Raw genomic sequence first — 21,168 nt, forward strand, 5'->3', positions numbered from 1 at the left:
GGCTGGGCTTGTTTAATTTTTCCAGTTGTTCTTTAACATGAGTTTGTAGTCTTTTAATTCATCTTCTTGTTGCTCTGCTCCTTTTGGTGTTTTGACCAGGAAATGACGCACATCTCGCCCCATGTTGCATCGGTCATTGTTTGCAGGCCTACTACTCCTCCTAACTGTGTCTGAACTGCTGTGGGTAATCCCCCTAGTACCCCATGGCGGAACAGCGCCACTGTGGCGGCGGACTGGTCCCACGGTTCCCTCATAGCACGCTGCCAAATCTTTTTTGCTCTATCTGCATAGGCATCAAAATTTTCATCACTTAGTCTTTTTAAATCATGCCATGCTGCATGATCCCCAACTGTGGGATACATGCGGTGCAGCTCAGCCCAAATGCCAGGGGTTACTGCTGATGCAGGCACTGATCGGGAACAGTGGGTCCAGCTCCCCCTCTGGTGAGGGCAGCACTAGCTTCATCTGCCCATTACTCTACCCAATACTGCTCTGAGATCTCCAAACACAGCTGCACTCCTGCTGTAAGACTATTGAAAGCTGTGAGGAAATGCTCAGCCCCTCCTGTCAGGGAGGGGAGTTTTGCACACAGAGCATCTAAGTCACCAAAACTGTAAGGGTGTACATCAACAGTCCTCCTCCTCCTCCTACTGGGCGGAGTGGGCATTGTAGCCCCGCCTCTGGTGTGTGGCGCGTCTGCTCTTCCTCACTGAGCATTCACTGTTCGACGCAGCTGCTCTTGCTGCTCTTTTATCTCTCTGAACTCTTTGTTAAGTCTTTCCCTTATTCTAGTTGATCTTCGCAGCATAACTTCGTCAGGGTCCTCGTTGGTAAATTTACCTTTAATGTGCCTGCTACAAAAACGTCTTGAGGACTTTGTGATCTAGATCTGGGCCTGCGTTTATGTCGTTTTTTAGTCCTTTCCCTAGAGCTAGAGCTTCTGTCTGTTTGCTCACTTTCCCTGCTGCTGTCTGACTGTTCGCTATCTTCCTTACTTCCTGAGTCTTGTGGGGTACTATGGTGAGGTGGACTGGGTCCTTTTACTGACATGTGAAAATGCTCTGGATTTTGTTGGCAAAAAGACGCTGAATATGGGTACTAGCTTTGCTTGGGCCGGCTGGGACTGTAGCCGCTGGTTGTGGTGGAGCCGCTGCTGCTCCCCCTGGCGCTGACTGTACCATTAAATTTAGATAACATTCTAAATCCTGTACGCGGCCCTCTAATGCCGGTATCAATGGGTCCTGTGGTACGTCTATTGTAATGCATTTGGCTGTAAATGGGCAGTTACCACTGGGGCTTGGACTGTGGGTTTTGATGCCGTTGGACCTGTATACGGCGGCGGTGGAGCGGAAATTCTTAGGTTTCTTATATCTGGATAAAAAGGGTTTGTTGGCGGGGGCGCCTCAGCGGGCAGCGGGGTTTTCTCTGCGCTAACGGTTATTCTGTTCAGCTTCTGTCTCAGTTTTGTGTGAACTTTTGTCATCTTGTTTTGTCAATCCCAATTGTTTCTGTATTGCATTTGTCATTTTCAACCCCACCCCATATTTCTCTTTCTGCGCTTCATACTCCTTCTGCTTTGGTTTAGTCAATTTAAACCATTTTCTTTTCTTTTCCTCCTCTGCCTGCCTTTCCGCATACTCCAACTTACTTTTTCATACTTCACTATTTCATTCACTTTCTCCGGGGACGGCGCCCCTTCTCCCTCAATCCATCCTCCTCTCTCCCATTCTTTCACAATCTCTTTTGCTACTTTCTCCTCTCCTTTACTGCCATACTTTTTCACTGCCCCTACTAACACTTTACCATAAGGGGTCGTCATTTTACAACAAATAAGCAGTGAGAAAAAATCCAACAAGCCAAACCACAACAAAAATCACACATGCAACACAAACAACTTTTTCATTAAGACTCCATCTAGAGCCTTTTTATGTACATCTCTATAATCTTTACAACTTAAAAAGTGACCTCTCACTCCTTCGCACAAATACACTCGCGGTGGACTCGTAATATTACAATGACAATCTGTTAACTGCAACTCTTTTTCAGGATGTTCACACAGAACCAAGGGTGGCAATTCACAATCACTCATCTGAACTATCTGTCCTTAGCAGTCTCCTACCTCGTCAACCATCTGGACGTATTTTCCTCTGACTATTTGTCCCTTTTCCTCTCCTACCGCCACCCGTATTATTCAACAATTCTCTCACAACTCTCTAGTTGTTTTTCTCTGTTTAATCACATCACATGCCCCAACATTTCATCTGTTTATATCCCTTTAATTACAGCACATTCAATCAATACTTTTCGCTTAAAACAACACTTACGACAGTTGAAATGTGATCACATCAATTTAGTTTTCAGCCAATAACAGAATTTGATTTTAAACAGGCTTCTGCTTACCTTTTTTGTTGAGAGCTCTCAGTGATCACACCAACGAATCGCAGTATCGCCGCTCAGTCCCCTTCACGGGCTGCGGGATGTCAGTCCGGTGGCTGAGCTGAACCGGACCGTGGACACAATGCCAAGGTCCAGTTGGATTCTCCTGTCCAATTACGTTGTCACGTCCGGGGTCACCAAATTTGTTGGAGAAATCCTTCTATAAACTGACAACTGACTCCATGATGTATTAACACAGCGTTTATTCTTGTGGTCAACAGATGAAATGCGTTTCCGAGCAGTTACACGTGCACGGACCTGATGGAGACTTGTCTAGTACAGAGGTCCCCCAAAAGGCACTTAAACAATATTGTGCTCAGGGTTATATTGGTTCCCCTTGTGGGCCTGATTGGTCAGCTATACTGTTGCTGGGTTACACTCTCTGCTCTGCCTCTTCCCTCTTTCTTCTTATTATTTTCAGTTATCATTTACCTCACCAGACAGCTATGTTCACTCCCTCCTTAGTTTGTATGTCCTGTTCTCTGAGTTATCAGTCCGTCCTGAACTTCAGTGTCCTTGGCCTCACCATCTCCTCCTCCCGTGCTCACTGTAGCATATCTGACTAAGATAGCCCTGTCTGTTCTCTCCCTCCTAGCTGTAACCCAGCTGCAAAGCATAATGTATAATATGTCACACATACACACACTCTTATTTAGTCTTTGGTTACTTTAAGCCAGCTTTTACGTGGCCGTTCCTGAGTGCCCTGTTCATCACCACCTCAGTCATTGTATTATTTTCCCACACTTCTTTAGTTGTTTTTTACACAGAAAGGGTTTGACACAGTGCCCACTCCCCCACCCATGTCTGACAGTTGAAAGCTGTGGGGAAAGAGGGGTTCCAAAGTAATAGACCATTCAACAAGCAATTCTGATGCACTATACTGGCCCATTCAGGATGAGCACTGTATACTTGGACTGCAGCAACACAAATTCAAATTTCAGTGATCCCTAATTTTTATGGTGATTACGAGACTGAATGCAAAGTGTGTATCCCCCATGTAACTCAAAGCCTATCACTTCCAGTCAATACTGTCAAATTTGGAGCTCCTTCCAATACATTAACAACCAGGGGCCTGTTGCACGAAACTAGGATAAGGCATCAAGCCGGGATATTCAAGTTATCCTGGATGAATTTAGCTTGGACTCGGTTGCACGAAACCAGATTGAATTAAGCCCAGCCAAGTAACCATGGAGATTTATTCTTTGCGGCTAGCCTGGTCCAGAGTAGGCTAACAACCAGGCTAAGATTAATCCTGGAGTCTCATGTGTCAAATCAGCTGCAGCTCTGATCCGAAATAAACGTGTTTAACAGTTATTGCGTTGTCTTCTGCATGTGCTCTGCTTTATTTATTAACATGCATTAGCCTACTTGTCACTTTTGTTTTCGCGAGTTTGATTTAAACCCTACAGCTGTTTAGATGTTAGGAATGGTGCACTGGCACCCTGATGCGGAGTGGGACTTTTCCCGGTGGGACGGTACTATGTCGAGGCTGCCTGGCGTGCGGCCGCTGCCCGGTGGCCGGTGGCCGCCGCTGCCCGCTGCCCGGTGGCTGCTGCCCGGTGCCTGGTGCCTGGTGCCCGGTGGCCGGTGGCTATTGCCTGCCAGCAGACTTGCGAGTTGTGTCAGTGTCCTCTCTCTCTGTAAAAGTAGAGATGAGCAGCGCAGCGTCCGTGGTCTCAGCTTCAGGTTTATACAGGACGCGCTCCGGAGATTAAGTGTGACGATATTAATGTAGCGATATTCCAAGATGATATTAATGGCAGACTGGTCAGAGACCAATACATTCATGATTTCATTTTGTTGCTTGTCCTTCTCTAATAAAGGACAGTTTGTGTTACTCCGTAATATGTAGGCCTAATGTTTTATTATAGCTTACATTGGTTTCATAACCTTCTCAATTAGTCTCACATCCCTGGACCAATGACGTGGCCTATATACGTACTGTATATAGTGTAGTTACATTCATCACACGGGAACACCACAATGCTTCTTAATCTTTTTATTTTAATGCTGTGACTTGTCAGAAGAAGAAAAAAAAAACATACACATTGTTTTACATATATGCACACAGCATATATGAAGTCACTTACTTCTTTTTCTAGTTTTTGGCCCATTCTGATTGTTCGGTATGAACATTAATTGTATAAAGATATTTAGTATTAGACACAGCTTATAGAGATTTGTGCATATGGTTGTAAAACATGTTCTCACGTTGTGAATAAGGGTTTGAAATTAAGCCTAGAGTCCCTAGGGTCCATTTCCCAAGGAACATGAATTCCCTCTGCTCACTTTTAAGGCAAAGGCTAAATAATAATCCATTTATTTATATAGTGCTTTACATGGTAAGCTATTAAAACACAGTGTAGCCTACAACTTTGTAAAAATGTGGAGTGACTATAGGCTAAGAAGATATTTTTACAACCATACACATTCAATCGGGTCCACTATGTTGGGCTTTTTCTCTCCGTTTGAGCCGTATTTCCCTTTTTGCATATTATATATTCTTCCCCTCCTCGTTACTTTCCATTAGAAGCTGCTGCTCATTGGGTGAAACATATGGCGCATGCGTCTTCTCAATTCTTCATCGGTAAATCTGTGATCGATCCCATGGTCTATTTGAGAAAGCCGTGAACGTGCACTCATCCCAGCTATCTACACCTGGATTGACATAGCTTCACCTGTTCATCCTGGCTCGGCAAACGTGCAACCGATTAAGCCGCGATGAGCAGATCACACTAAGTCAAGCTGCGCTTTTTCACTTATCCTGTATATCTTTATTCTGCTTTTGTGCAACAGGCCCCTGCATTGGCCGGGAATTTTGTCCTGTCTCCCGCGTGGCAGGTGAGAATTCTACAACTGAACCTCCAACATTTGACATGCTTTGAATTGCACCTCTGAAAAAATCAGTCTGCATGGCCACATTATGTTTTCACAAGTGTCAGCAAAAAGGTAATTTTATCCATCTTCCATCAAACACGGATCACAGACTCTTGGGCGCCTAGTGCACCAACAATCAAAATGGAGCTAACATGCATGAATGAAATCTAGAAGTTAATATCACCAGAAATGAGCTGTTTGCCTTCACACAAACATTCCCCTTTTGTGAAGGGGCTAATTCCGAATAGTAGTAAAGGAAAGCTGCATTAGCCGGGAATCGGACCCAGGTCTCCCACGTGGCAGGCAAGAATTCTACCACTGAACACAATGCTTGACGCGGTATACATTCCCCCACTGAAAAAAGTCAGTCTGCATGGCCACAGTACGGTTTCACAATTGTCAGCATAAAGGTAATTTAATCCATCTTCCATCAAACACGGATGACAGTCTCTTGGGCTGCCTATTGCACCAACAACCAAAACGGAGCTAACATGCATGACTGAAATCTAGAAGTTAACATCACCAGAAATTTGCTGTTTGCCTTCACACAAACATTCCCCTTAAGTGCAAGGGCTAATTCAGAATAGTACTAAAGGAAACCTGCATTGGCCGGGAATCAGACCCAGGTCTCCCGCGTGGCAGGCGAGAATTTGACCACTGAATCACCAATGCTTGACGCACATTAAACTGCACCGCTGAAAAAAATCAGTCTGCATGGCAACATTATGTTTTCACAAGTGTCAGCAAAAAGGTAATTTTAGCCGTCTTCAAGCAACCCCGGATCCCAGTCTCTTGGGGTGCCTAGTGCACCAACAAACAAAATGGAGCTAACATGCATGACTGAAATCTAGTCGACCAGAAATAAGTTGTTTGCCTTCACACAAACATGCCCCTTTGTGCAGGGGTTAATTCCAAATAGTAGTGAAGGAAAAGTTAATTGGCTGGGAATCGGACCCAGGTCACCCACGCGGCAGACAAGAATTCTACCACTGAACCACCAATGCTTGATTGGGTCAAAATTGCACCAGTGAAAACAATCAGTCCGCATGGCCACATTATGTTTTCACAAATGTCAGCAAAAAAAGCTAATTACGAAAAGATGTAAAGGAAAACTGCATTGGCCAAGAACGGACCCCGGTCTCAAGACTACGGGGTTGAGAGAGCACAAGACTCCAGGAAAGGGAAGAAGTTGAGTTAGTAACATGCATTAATGGGATGAGATTGCATGCAGATGGAGAGAAGGAGGAGAGAGGTGCTTAGTGCTCAAATCAAAATCAAAAAGAAGCAGAAACAGATAGTGGCAATAAAGTCAGATATTTTAATAAGTGGAAGAAACAATATGATTATATTATTAGAGTCTACTTGAAGCTTTTTATATTTGTCTCTCTCTCTCACTCACACACACAGTGTACTACCACGTTGTTCTGCATCCATCTCCTCCCAGCCCTTGACATTTAGCAGCCCACAACACACACAGACACACACATACACGCCACAAGGTCTACTTACTAATGCATATACACATCAACTTTCTTTTTGATTAACTTTATTTTGGATTAATGCATATACACATCAACTTTATTTTGGATTAATGCATATACACATCAACTTTATTTTGAATTAATGAAAATACACATCATCTTTCTTTTAAGCTGCAGTTCTAGAATGTTAAGCTGCACTTCTAGAACAATAGGTTGAAGTTTTAGAATTTGAACATGCATTATCACCAGACTATAGTTTGATCTGAGGAACAGGAGGTCAGCACAGGCCATGATCGTAGAATGCAGGCACATTTTAGTCTGGTAAATTACAGGGATTTTTACACTGGGATGGAACTGCTAATCTTGCGATTGACAGACGATCTTCCCCAATACAGCCACCTGATACGGTACAGAACTCAGGCATTCCCACTCTCTAAAAACCACCGCCCAACGTGGGCTCGAACCCACGACCCTGAAAATAAGAGTCTCATGCTCTACCGACTGAGCTAGCCAGGCGCTTCTTAACCCTTTTGTTGTCCTTCGTGTCCTGGGGACCCGTGCAGTTTTACCCATAGTGTTGTCCTCCGAGTCCCCGGGACCCGTGGCGTTGTACTTTGGGTTCCAGGGAGCCGTAGCATTGTCCTTTGTGTCCCAAGGACCCTTGACGTGGTCCTTTGGGTCCCCGGGACCCATGACATTGTCCTTGGGTCCATAGGACCCGTGGCACTGGCCTTGCGGATCCCAAGGACCCGTGGCATTGTCCTTCAGGACACGGGGACCCTTGACATTGTCCTTCGGGTCCCAGGGACCCGTGGTACACTCAATCGGTCGTATTAGTTCTGCTACCCTCCCATCGTCCTGCCTTTGAGTCCCTGAGATTCTGGCCAGTGGCTTGTAGTTGTAGTAAAAACAGGAAAGGCAAAGGCGAGTGGAAAGGGAGGTTAAAAAAAGACAACTAAAGGCTTGACATTAGCCTACTAATTATTTTTATTACACACACACACACACACACACACACACACACACACAATATACACTTTAGACACATTTGTCTTCTTGTTGTCGTCATACGACGACGACGACAAAGATGATGGCCAAGGCCAAGTGGATGTTTAAGTTCAAGACGAAGAAGGACAAGAAGAAGAAGAAGTAGAAGAAGAAGAAGAAGAAGAAGAGGGTGGACATGCAAGGGACGAAGAAGAAGAAGAAGAAGACGAAGACAAAGAAGTACAAGTAGGAGAAGACGACGAAGAAGAAGAAGAAAAAGAAGAAGTAGAGGGTAGTGAAAAGAGGGGAAAGAGGAGGATGAGGAAACATTTGTGTCAAAAGATGGCAAAGTAAAATTGTCCTCGAAAACACAAGTTCAAATTTCAGTGATCCCTATTTGTGTGGTGATTACAAGACTGAATGCAAAGTGTGTATCCCCCATGTAACTCAAAGCCTATCACTTCCAGTCAATACTGTCAAATTTTGAGCTCCTTCCTTTAACATTAACAACCAGGTGACCAACATACTGTTTACAGTCTAAATGGCCAACCCTCTGAACCCGAGAGACTCGCCTACAAGCAAAAACAGCACCTCTGATTCATAGCTTAATCATTTAATAACCATAAAAGATAGAAACTTACCAAAAGTTGCAGCTAAAAGCTAACAAGTTAGCTGTTACGGAGGTCTCTTCCGGGTCTTTCTAACCTCTACAGGTGATTTTCTATCCAGCTTGGAACTTCCAGCCTTTTTCGGGGTCGTTGAGCATTAAATCCAAACCACTTTATGTCCATAATTCATCGCGTTTTTGCTTATTTATGCCACTAGCTCCCGGCTCCGTTCTGCCCTCTGTTTACGGAAGAAAAGGAAGTAATATGCCCATGTATGGGAGACAACGTCACACAAAGAGTATGGAGTCCTAAATAGGTCAATCTTCCCAGTCACACTATGGTCACACTAGTCTAGTATGCAATCAAAGATGGTATAGCCGAACAAGATAGATACATACAGTTTTTTAGAGGAAAATGGCCCCACTGGTTTGAGATTTGGGATGTATTTGGGCCTTATTTGAATAAATGTAAATAGTATGTGCTTTGTATGAGTTATAATGTTTATTATGTTTATTTTCGCATATAGGAGAACTGTTTTAGACACACAAATGTTTGTGTAGCGTTGCTGTGGGTAATATCAATACATATGTCATTATTATAAGTAAATGTCATGAGGGCAAAAGCGTCTGGACTTTCTTTGAAAAAGTGTATGTATTTCATCATCTGTATAAGTTATGATGATTATTTCTTCACAGTGTGACTCCCAAGACATATGAGATGTGTTTAGAGAGGACATGACTTTAAGGAGCAAGAGGAACTCATTGAACTGGAACAAGATCGTGGTTTAAAGCTAAACTTTGCTGATCTTCCTTTGGACAGTTTTTGGTTATCTGTTGCCAAGGAGTTCCCCATTCTGGCCAACTAAGCTATTTTGACATTGCTCCCGTTTTCAACCACATATCTATGTGAGCTGAGCTTCTCAAGCTTGACTGCGATAAAAACGAAAAACAGAGAGAGACTGAGAGGTGTTGAGGAAGAGCTTTGTGTGTGTCTTTCTACCATTCTTACCAGGATATCCATTTTGTGTTCATCGAAACAGGCCCAGGTTTCACACTAAGTGAGTATAAATACATTTAGAAACTATATTATTAACTATATGTATTGTATGTATTGTGTTAGAGTGTCATTTTGGTTGGTGGTATGCCCCAGAATTTTGTAAGTGTAAAAAATGTGCCGTGGCTCAAAAAGGTTGAAAATCACTGGTCTAGAGGGAAGCACTTTAAATTTGGCATACTGAATTGTAAAATAATTAACGATGCACGTGGAGCTGCCCGTTGCCCAAACTGTCAACGGACCTGAAGAGACATGGCTGGCAGATTTTACCGCCAGAAGTTGTTGCAAAAACTGAATGATCTGTGAAACCTCGTTGGGTTCCTGGTATCAAAACGTTGTTATAATACTTGACAAGATAAAGCCATACAAAAGTGTAGCAAGATTTGCACTATTGAATGGCAGAAAAACAGCAAGGACAAAATATTGGCCCTGTGACAATGGGGGAATAGGTGAGGCCTTGGATTGGAAAGCGGCACACCAAGTGAGAATTACCGCGAGGGTTGGGACTGGGAAGTAGTAATTTACTGGGAACTGCTAAGTAGCAGCTGTTATGTCCTTTTAATGAAAAGAAAGTTGATGTGTTTATGCATTTATTAAAAAGAAAGTTGATGTCATAATGAATTGTGATGATGAATCAAATAGAAAGTTGATGTGTATATACAGTAATATAAAAGAAAGTAGATGTGTATATGCATTAATCTAAGTTTTGAATCTCATCCAAGAGACTTCTTTAGTTGTTTTTTTTTACACAGAAAGGGTTGGACACAGAGTCCACTCCCCCACCCATATCTGACAATTGAAAGCTGTGGGAAAGGGGGGTTCCAAAGCTAATAGACCATTCAACAAGCAATTCTGATGAACTATACTGGCCCATTCAGGATGAGCACCGTATACTCTGACTGCAGCAACACAAGTTCAAATTTCAGTGATCCCTAATTTTTGTGGTGATTACGAGACTGAATGCAAAGTGTGTATCCCCCATGTTACTCAAAGCTTATCACTTTCAGTCAATACTGTCAAATTTGGAGCTCCTTCCGATTACATTAACGACCAGGTGACTCCTCAACATGCCCCCACCAACATACTGTTTACAGTCTAAATGACCAAGGACATTAAACCTGTTAGCTTACTTTAACTAGATGTGAAAAGTTGAAAGGTTGATCTTTTTCACCTATACTGTGGCATAAAAACAGGTTCTACTGAGATTTGAACTTAAATCGCTGGATTTACAGTGCAGAGTGCTAACCATTACACCATGGGATCTTTAAAAGTGTTGCAAGGGTTTGCTAGGCAGTTTCTTTCATAATATCCACATGTGTGGTATTAAAGGCACACAACAATCACAACAATTATTGGCCAACTTAAGTCATTTAGTTAGCTAAGCGTTCAGAGGATGTGGGAAAAAGCAAGTCAGAACAGGTTTTAAAGGACTTGCCACAGACAGTGAAGACAGCAGTAGATATGTCTACTGTGTACAAACACATGGTAACTTTACATCTGTTGAAAATAAAGATGCCCACAAAACCCTGTAGTGGCCATTGAGTTTCTTGCGCGCATTCATGTCCTCTTAAATACATAGAACTGCTTTATTCCCAATATCATGTCTCAGAAAAACAGTAGATGTCAGAAGTGGGATTTGAACCCACACCTCCAGTGGAGACTGCGACCTGAACGCAGCGCCTTGGACCGCTCGGCCATCCTGACTGATCCAACAAATACTTTGTAGGACCTGTCTCAAAAATTATAATATAGTAAATTAAACATGTCACGATACAGTAGGTTCTCAGTCATCCATGTCATAGTTAACAAGGGAAGGTTTCTCAACTGTCAGCCCAAATATATGAAGACATGGAGACATGGAAGAAAGTCACCAGGGTGGCAATCTGTTATAGTACCACTGTATGCATGTGTACCTGCATGCATTTCAAAATGTAGGCCAAGAAAAAAAAGAAACAGAGCCATATTCAAACAAAAAAAAGAATTTGACAGCAGAAAGCCCCATTTTAAGGACACACAGCAGACCTACAACGAAATTGTAATTGCACTGCTTTGAAAATAGTAAGAACCTTCTTCATCACAAACCTGACGGTGCAGTACTTGATCCACATGGATCCACTTGCTGTCCCTCTGGCTGTTCCTCTCTCTGTCCCATTTATGTTTTCTTCCTCCTCACTCTCTTCTTCATCTTCCTCACCCTCTGGAATATCCCTCTCTGTGTCAGAGCCCTCACTTTCATCACACGCCCTCTCTCCAAACTCCTCCTCCTCCTCTGGCTCTCCCTCTTCCTGCTCTCCAGTCCCTTGATTTGTTTCTCTCACTGCTGTTTTTCTCACTTTTTGTTTACTAGGGCTCTATACCGCTTCCTCGTTTCATGATAAATATTAAAAGAAGAAAAAACGTAGGGGTATGCATTACATTTCCCTCCCTACTCAACCTGGGCATAAAGCCTGTCGATTACTTTACACAAACGTAGTTATTTGTTAACGCAATGCAACAGCAAAGACGGATGAAGTTACGTGTTCAAAGTACTCACTTCCCGTACTCAAGTAGAAGTAGACTTAATTGTGTTAACAAATACTCTGGTAAAAGTAGAAGTACTGATTTAACTTCTTTACTCAAATACAAGTAACAAAGTACAGGCTTGGAAATTTACTTAAAGTATGAAAGTAAAAGTAGCCTTGCTGATGTTACTAGAGAGCACGCTGAGAAACTTCAGTGGACATTGAGAAAAGGCAAGGCAGCTTTATTTGTATAGCACATTTCAGCAACAGGGCAATTCAAAGTGCTTTACACAAAATCAGTTAAACAGATAAAACACTAGTAAAAACAGTTAAAAATCATAAGCATTAAAAACCGGTAAAACACATGAATAGACAGTTAAAAAAAATAGACACATAAAACACAAGAATAAAAGTTACAGTGCAGCATAATAAATTTAAAGAAATGAGCAGTCATTTAAAGAAAGGCAGCATCAAAAAGGAAGGTCTTCAGCCTTGATTTAAAAGAACCGAGAGTAGCAGCAGATCTGCAGGTTTCTGGGAGTTTATTCCAGATATGAGGAGCATAGAAACTGAAAGCTGCTTTACCCTGTTTAGTTCTGACTCTGGGGACAGAAAGTAGACCTGTCCCAGATGACCTGAGAGGTCTGGGGGGGTCATAGTGTAGTAGCAGATCAGAAATATATTTTGGACCTAAACCGTTAAGTGATTTATAAACTAGCAAGAGTACTTTGAAATCAATTCTTTGAGACACAGGAAGCCAGTGTAAAGACTTCAGAACTGGAGTGATGTGATCCAGTCTCTTGGTCTTAGTGAGGACCTGAGCAGCAGCGTTCTGAATCAGCTGTAGCTGTCTGATTGATTTTTTAGGGAGACCTGTAAAGACCCCGTTACAGTAGTCAAGTCTACTGAAGATAAAGGCATGGACCAGTTTTTCCAAATCCTGTTGACACATAAGTCCTTTAACCCTTGATATATTCTTAAGGTGATAGTAGGCTGACTTTGTTATTGTCTTAATGTGGCTGGTAAAGTTCAGGTCTGAGTCCATGACTACACCAAGATTTCTGGCTTTGTCTGTTGTTTTTAACATTGTTGTTTGAAGCTGAGCGCAGACAGCAAAAGGCTCTTTATTCTTTATTCTTTATTTGCCATTGCCTACATTTTAAATGTCTGTCTGCCAATAGGCCTAAAACATATATAAAACATATAACTTATTTCTTGTGACAGAGACTGGGACTCCAGGTTAATAAGATTCTGACCGAGTAGCAAGATATGAATTCAAGTGGGATTTTGTGAGAAGTCTGTGTATGTTCCCATCCAATTAGATTCAATTTGGTATTGATGATCAAAAATAATAACTAACTCCTGTGAAATTATTTGAAACTTAATGAGGACTAGATTAGGATTTAAAAAGATTTAAAGCTGAATCTGGTTTTCAATTTGGCCCAGGTGTGTCTGTTAAAACACCAACGGAGTCAACTTCTCTCTGTTGATGCTTTGTTACAATCAAGCATCAGGATAAAGATGGGGGGGGGGTTAGCTCTGCTAAGGCTGTGTGTGTGGTAATAAAATAAATAAATAACATTGTAATGGCTACCATACACAATGCATAGGAATCATACAGTGAGGAAAATAAGTATTTGAACACCCTGCTATTTTGCAAGTGCAGTTTAGGCATTATATGGTGTGTTGAGGTGCTACAGGAACATTTCTGCAAACAGTCCTAGCACTGCTTATTACGTTGTTGTGGCCGAGTGGTTAAGGCGATGGACTAGAAATCCATTGGGGTCTCCCCGCGCAGGTTCGAATCCTGCCGACAACGAGCGCTGTTTTTTAAGAGTGGTAGCAAACCAATGACACATCAAAGTATTCCAAATCGCAGATGTGCTTTCATAAACAATATTGTGTTATCTCATAACTACTGGAAGCAACCAGTCTCCACCAATGTATTTCTTATCAATCTGTGTTACAAGATTTGCAGTGAACGTTGTATTGTCCAGCAGAAAGGCAACAGGTTTGTTACTTTTCAACTATGATTTATATCGTAGCAGTGCAAGCATTTTGCCCAGGTTTGATTTCAAGCCACCGCATATTTCAATTTCCTTGCGGGAGTCATCCCAAAAGGATTAATAAAGATAAGTCTAAGTCTATCTCAGAAAAAAGTCAAAAGAATTTCAAAATCTTCAGGGGATGTAGCTCAGTGGTAGAGCTCATGCTTTACATGTATGAGGACCTGGCATCTCCAGCAGGTATTATGGTTGAGTCTTTAAAAGAGCTGCAACAGATATTACCTCCTGTGGTAATCTGACTGGTAGACAGCACAACAAGCACTTTGAACATGTTTTACAGTTTCTATTTACAGTATTTATTACCTGTAGTGTAGTATATTTACTGTATTACACTCCAGTTTTTATGGGTGTTACAGCGGGAATAAAGGAGTATGAGCACTGTAGTTTCTTTTTTTATGGATGAAATAATCTCAACATGCCATTAAGTTTACTCTTCAGCAGGTGGAGACATTTCACTTCAGACACTTGCAACATCAGATGCTTTGTTAAACATCAACAGACTGGAAATAGACTTGATACTGATACAAAGCACAGGAATTAGAAGAGGATGGTTTCAATCCCTCAACCTCTGGGTTATGGGCCCAGCACGCTTCAGTGTCTGTGATTGACATTTTCTCGTCACCCTACATGTAGGTGTACCTATATTTAAATGAACACACAGTAGCAAAGCTTATGCAGTGTTTTTTAATTTTACCTGTGTTTTTTTCTGTGAGGGACAACTCTGTCCGGCTTATTTATGTAGCATGGAAGCTAGCGTTAGCTAACTAGCAGCCAGCCTGCTTCTAAACAAATACTTTTTAATTATCTCAACACTTTTTAACAGTCAAACTGAAACACTGGCGGTGAGCTCCAGGTCCTGCAGCTGCTGACGGACATGGATAGCTTCAGACCCGCTCACCACTAGTGTTGGTGGATTAGCAGGCTAGCGTTAGCAAACTAACACCGCTTATAAATAAATACATTTTAATTATCCTAACACTTTAAACAGTCAAACTAAAACACTGGCGGTGATCTCCAGGTCTTGCAGCCACGGACGGACCGCCATCAATGGGTATAATGCGTGCATTTTAAATTACATTTTTATTTTTTTTAAGCGGGCTGGTTGGTTAGTTTGCTAACGCTAGCTTGCTATTCCCCCAACACTGGCGGGGGGCTCATGGGGGGTTGTGCCGCTGCTACCGGGTCTGTAGCTTTCCATGTCCCGCTGGAGATCAGATCCCGTTGAGGTCGGCAGCGGAGATTTCTAGCGATGTTTCCCCGCTGGCCGAGCCCCACTGACGGCGGACCGTCTGCGTCTGCAGCACCTGGAGCTCCAGTGTTTCAGTTTAACTGTTAAAAAGTGTTGAGATAATTAAAGGTATTTACAGTATTTAGAAGCGGGCTAGATGCTAGTAAGCTTATGCTAGCTTTCATGCTACATAAATAAGCCGGACAGAGTTGTCCCTCATCTGAGGATAAAAACCCTGCTGCCCCCTCCCCCCCATCCTGTTGGCGCAGAGCTCCACAGACTAAGTCCACAGGTACAACTTAGTTTTGCACCAAATGTATCGCAAGAAGTGTTGCAAATGTCGAGGGCGCAGACTCGCCGCTGTGGAAAAGTGACTGAAGTGAAAAAAAAAATGAAATAAAGTACAAGTACAGAATTTTTTTCTACAAGCTCTCAAATCATATTCTCTAAGTGCTCACATCACATCTACGCGCTCTCACATTTGCACCATATTTACCTTCATATTCTTTGTTGAACTTTATTGCTTTACAAACACCAAAGCAATTAAGCGCTGTGACTAACATTACTCTTCTGAAGTGATTTTGGAGAGGGACGTCAGGTAGAAATACTCTGGTTGACTAGCATGACACCATTGTATTCATATAATAATCAATCCAGGTTAACGTGAATGACAGTGACTGCATGTTGCTTCCTCTAAATTTCAGGTTGTGGTCGACTAGCGAGGCCAGCTCGTCAGTTTGATAAACTGACCAGACCTGCATGCCTCTTGTTTCTTTGGGCTAGTTGTATTAGCTTTAGCCTGGCTGGTAGCAGCTTTCTGCTTGTTTCTTTAAGCTAACTATATTAGCTTTAGCTTGGCTGATAGCAGCTTTCTGCGGTGGGAAATGGCCGGGAGACGTTGTGATTATGTTGCATTAATCAGGGGGTTTAGTTTGTATTTGAGGAGAACATAAAACCCCAACTACTGTAGCGTCACTCACTACCCATCAAATACTATGACATCACTGTGTCAGAGGCAGCTGTTGCCAACGGTAGGCTACTTTTCTACACACGGAGAGCCTCACTTCCCATAACAATAAACCCCATCGGACTAACGTCACATACACACGTTGCCTACATGGCTACCTGTCTTAAAGGGGAACGGTCGGATGGTAATAATCATGTAAAGGAGAAACGGTGAAAGGTTACTTTTCTATCAAGCAGCAAAAAAGTATTAGCGTCAACATCGTAACGTCCTGCAATGTGACTTTCGCGCATGCGCACATCGCGATGTTGATGCTAAAACACAATATTGTTCAGCCCTATCTGACGGTATACTTCAGTAAGCTAGTTTGCCACTTTTATCTTGGGTAATGCCTCATGTAAGTATATCTTAGTTTATTTAGATACCCAACATAGGTTATACTACGTACACTGTATAACAATACATTACGTGTTTCTTTATTTCATCTTACATTTTTGCTAGCCTGTTGTGTAGTTATATTGTTTTTACAATTATCTTTGTTTAATATCTGTGACTCATTACTATCTAAGTAACTGGTCATTGTGTTTTCTCCCAGTTTCACCCTTTGTTACTCAAATAAACGTGTTACAAGGATCCCGGTCGCCAGTGCTTGATGGTGGAAGGTGTTTAGCTGCTGGTCAGATTGCACAGCGTTACGTGCGTGAAGGACAAGACATATTTCATGGTGAGTATTTCCAGGTAATCTCTGCACCTCTAATCTCTGCACCTCTGTTATTCTAATATTACCATGTAATAAAATTGAAACAGGCAGTTTTGCATTTTCCACCACTGATTCATGGTTGTTTGACAGTAACTACCGGAAGTATTTCCAGGTAATCACTACACCTCTGTCACTGTAATAGTACTACGTAATAAAATAGAAACAGTTTTGCATTTTCCACCACTGATTCATGTTTTTTATTTCAGAAACTACCTGAAGCATTTCCAAGTAATCACTACACCTCTGTTTTTGTATTATTACCATGTAATTAAATCGAAACAGGCAGTTTTGCATTTTGCACCACTGCCTTCTAAATCTCTAGCCATGAGCCATTTCTTGCCTAAAACAATATAACCAACAATATGTTAAATTAAATTTGATAGATGTAACTCCCTGATTACATCCCAGATTTAAAAGAGCAAGTTTTTCGTTGATTTGTCAAATTCTTCCTCATTAGTTTAACGTTTTAAAGAGTACCATTTCCTTTAAATCAGACCCAGACAGTGTATGTATCCTTTTGTCATCATTGATGGGTCATAAACATTTCATCTGCCTCCATCTCAATAACAATTCTTTTCATTTTTTCAAGCAGTAACTAAACCCCTAACCAACATTTTTAACTGAAAACCAATGTATGTGAGTGTCAAGTAATGTTATTGTTGGATTCAGGTCCAAATTTTGACATTTTAGCGCAATGCAAAGGTGCATAACAGATTTTTTTTCTACATACCTGGAGCGATGCAAAGCAGGGGTGGCCGACTAGTCAAGGAACCGCAAGAGACTTGGTATTTAAGACTACAAACTGACTATGTGACAGATGTGTAATCTGTCATGGCCTGCCTTCTGAAGCTCTAGCCAGGCGCCATTCCTCGCCTAAAACAATATGAGTCATTCCAGTAAGTGAAAAGAAAACTCACATCTACAAAGATAAATTTGATAGATGTGACTCCCTGATGGTCTAGTGGCTAGGATTCGGCGCTCTCACCGCCGCGGCCCGGGTTCGATTCCCGGTCAGGGAATGGTCAGGACTTGAGAGACTCAGGTGTGATGTTTGAAAGAATAAGTTCCTGGACTTGATTTTGATTTGTCAAATTCTTCCTCATTATTTTAAATGAACTGACAACATGAGTTATATGACTTACAGTTCTCAAAGACGCACACAATCTCAACTGGTTATCCTTTAGACAGCTAGTCTCTTTTTCTTTTCTCTCACTTTTTGTCTCTGTCTGGCCTTATGTATTTGCTTGTATTACATCAAGTGACTTGCATACCAATGACCGTAAAGATTAATATGTACAGTACATGGTTTTCAGAACTGTACCTTCAGATAAAGGTAAGGCCACTTGGGTTATCTTTGGGCTGCTCTATATTCACCTGCAGAATGCTTGGAAAACACATACTTACATGACCATAGAATATTTTTAGTTTTCTCCTTTTAAGTAATGCATATTAGTATCTCCATACTTCCAGCCAACAATCTCCTATATTACTGACACATTTCATCTCTCCTCCATCTGTACAGGCTTAGCAATATACTTAAAATATAAAAGTAAAAGTAGCCTTATGAATAACAAAGCTCCCTGGACCAGACACATGTTACTAGATAGCACACTGAGAAACTACAGTGGACATGGAGAATAGACTCTTTATTCTTTATTCTTTATATGCCATTGCCTACATTTTAAATGGCCGTCTGCCAATAGGCCTAAAACATATATAAACATATAGCCTATTTATATTGACAGAGACTGGGACTCCAGGTTAAAAAGATTCTGACCGAGTAGCAAGATATGAATTCAAGTGTGATTTTGTGAGAAGTCTGTGTATGTTCCAATTTAATTAGATTACATTTTTTTTTTTAAATAATGGTAACTCCAGGGAAATTATTTAAAATTTAGTGAGGACTAGATTAGAACTGGATTTAAAGCTAATTGTGGTTTCCAACTTCGGCCCAGGTGTGTCTGTTAAAACACAGATGGAGACAACTTCTCTCTGTTGATTTATTACAATCAATCATCAGTATAAACATGGGGGGGCAGCTCTGCTATGAATGTGTGTGTGGTAATAAATGAAATAAACAACATTGTAAAGGCTACCATACACAATGTATAGGAATCATATATGCTAGTAAATAATAATAATAAACCAACTACTAATTACATTATCTTAATGAGCAAGGACGTTCAACAATCACCATTATATCGAATCAACAGCCAGGTGTAACCTAGCCAACAGTAGAAGAACGTAAACAAGCTAACTTTTAAATGTACCAGAACTACAGACCAATACAACAACAGGCTTACATGAACTGACAACATCAGTTCTATGACTTACAGTTCTCAAAGACGCACACGATCTCAACTGGTTATCCTCCAGACAGCTAGTCTCTTTTTCTTTTCTCTCACTTTTGTCTCTGTGTGCCGTGCGCGCCTGCTCGTGGTGTGAGGTGCGTGTCCGCGCTATTCTCCGACATGGACTCCAAATCACACCTGATAGACAACCTTTAGTACAAAACTAAAGTAACAAGCCAATTTTGTAAAATGTAGGGAGTAGAAAGTACCGATATTGTGGTAAAATGTAAGGAGTAAAAGTAAAAAGTCGCCAAAAAAATAAAGAGGAAAGTAAAAATATCCGCAAAATCTACTTGAGTACAGTAATGAAGTGTTTGTACTTCGTTATTTTGTTAACAAAGTATTTGTACTTCGTTACTTCCCATCTCTGATGACTGTAAAGATTAATATGTACATGGTTTCCAGAACTGTATCTTCTGATAGACATAAGGCCACTTGGGTTATCTTCAGGATGCTCTATATTCTCCTGAAGAAGGATAAATCCCAGAGTTGGCTCACTCCAGATTATTTAAGCAACAAACGTCCCTGGGTGGACTTGAACCACCATCCTTTCGGTTAACAGCCGACTGCGCTGACCTATTGCGCCACAGAGACTGCATATGTCTGATGTTTTTTTTTATTTCTGATTCTGATGTAGAGATGGACAAACGACTCAAAAGCATAATACTTCTTGCCGTGACATAACAAGAAACAGTAAAAAAAAGAGGTCGGCGAGATAGAGTTCAAGACCCTTTTTTCAGGACACCCAAACTTTGTCGCTCAATATGGCAGGAATTCTATGCATCCAGGGCCAAATGTTTTACCATTTCATCCACTACGGGCCCCTAAGGAACTTTACATGTGTTGACAATAAAGATGCTCACAAAACGCTGCACTTGGAATTGCGTTTCTCATGCACATTCATTTCCTCTTAAATACAAAGAACTGCTAAGTTCTTTATTCCCAATATCAACTCTTAGACATTAGTTCCAAATGAAAATACTAGCTGTCAGAAGTGGGATTTGAACCCACGCATCCAGTGGAGACTGCAACCTAAACACACCGCCTTAGACCACTCGGCCGTCCTGACTGATCCAACAGATCTTCAGTAGGACCTGTCTCAAAAATGATTATATAGTAAATTAAATGACATGTCTGACGGGGCGCTACCTATACCATCCAAAGACTGAGACCAACCATTGCAATGTCTTTTGTTGCCTTGTTGGCGCAGTTGGCAGCGCGTCAGTCTCATAATCTGAAGGTCGTGAGCTCAACCCTCACACGGGGCAGGTGTTTTAAAAAAACTAAAAAACACTACTGCTGCTAAAACTACAGTGACAGGTGGTTGAACACAAGCACATGAATGGAATTTGTCATTCTTTGGTTATTTCTGAGATTGATACAATGAAAGGAATTATTTAAGAGTGGTAGCAAACCAATGAAAAGGGTTATAGACCATAAATGGTATGTCCTTGGACATACTATCCAAGCAGGGAGATGAGTACAGAGATGTGGGTGCTAGCAAGATGGATGTAGGTTGCCCGTTGTTCATTTAGACTTACCAACAACATTGTTATGATACAAACCTGCTTGAAAAACAGTCAAAATTCTTTTTAAAGACTTGCGCATGGAACACACATGATATGATAGTGTCTGAATTTGTCCATGTCCATACAAGCATGTCAAATGGACAACTCATCTAGCAGAACGTGCAACTCTACGCCTGAACAGGGACTTGAACCCTGGACACTCAGATTAAAAGTCTGATGCTCTACCAACTGAGCTACCCAGGCTTCAAAAGCAAGTGACTGTGAAATCAAGTGTCGACCTAAATGTAAAACTCGACCTGTTAACACATGAAATTGCTGTTGGTGTTG

At 41.6% G+C, this 21,168-nt stretch overlaps 5 non-coding genes across 5 annotated transcripts; 2 read left to right on the top strand and 3 right to left on the bottom strand.

The window, feature by feature from the left end:
- Positions 1 to 11,063: 11,063 nt before the first annotated feature.
- On the bottom strand, positions 11,064 to 11,146 carry trnal-cag (transfer RNA leucine (anticodon CAG)). Its single transcript has one exon. It is a non-coding gene; the product is annotated as a tRNA-Leu (tRNA).
- Positions 11,147 to 13,680: 2,534 nt separating this feature from the next.
- Positions 13,681 to 13,762, top strand: trnas-aga (transfer RNA serine (anticodon AGA)). The gene has a single exon. It is a non-coding gene; the product is annotated as a tRNA-Ser (tRNA).
- Positions 13,763 to 17,908: 4,146 nt separating this feature from the next.
- Positions 17,909 to 17,980, top strand: trnae-cuc (transfer RNA glutamic acid (anticodon CUC)). The gene has a single exon. It is a non-coding gene; the product is annotated as a tRNA-Glu (tRNA).
- A 1,852-nt stretch (positions 17,981 to 19,832) lies between these two features.
- trnan-guu (transfer RNA asparagine (anticodon GUU)) lies at positions 19,833 to 19,906 on the bottom strand. Its single transcript has one exon. It is a non-coding gene; the product is annotated as a tRNA-Asn (tRNA).
- A 1,105-nt stretch (positions 19,907 to 21,011) lies between these two features.
- On the bottom strand, positions 21,012 to 21,084 carry trnak-uuu (transfer RNA lysine (anticodon UUU)). The gene has a single exon. It is a non-coding gene; the product is annotated as a tRNA-Lys (tRNA).
- Positions 21,085 to 21,168: the final 84 nt, after the last annotated feature.

Source organism: Etheostoma spectabile, unplaced genomic scaffold (assembly GCF_008692095.1).
Source record: "Etheostoma spectabile isolate EspeVRDwgs_2016 unplaced genomic scaffold, UIUC_Espe_1.0 scaffold00018649, whole genome shotgun sequence".
NCBI lineage: Eukaryota > Metazoa > Chordata > Actinopteri > Perciformes > Percidae > Etheostoma > Etheostoma spectabile.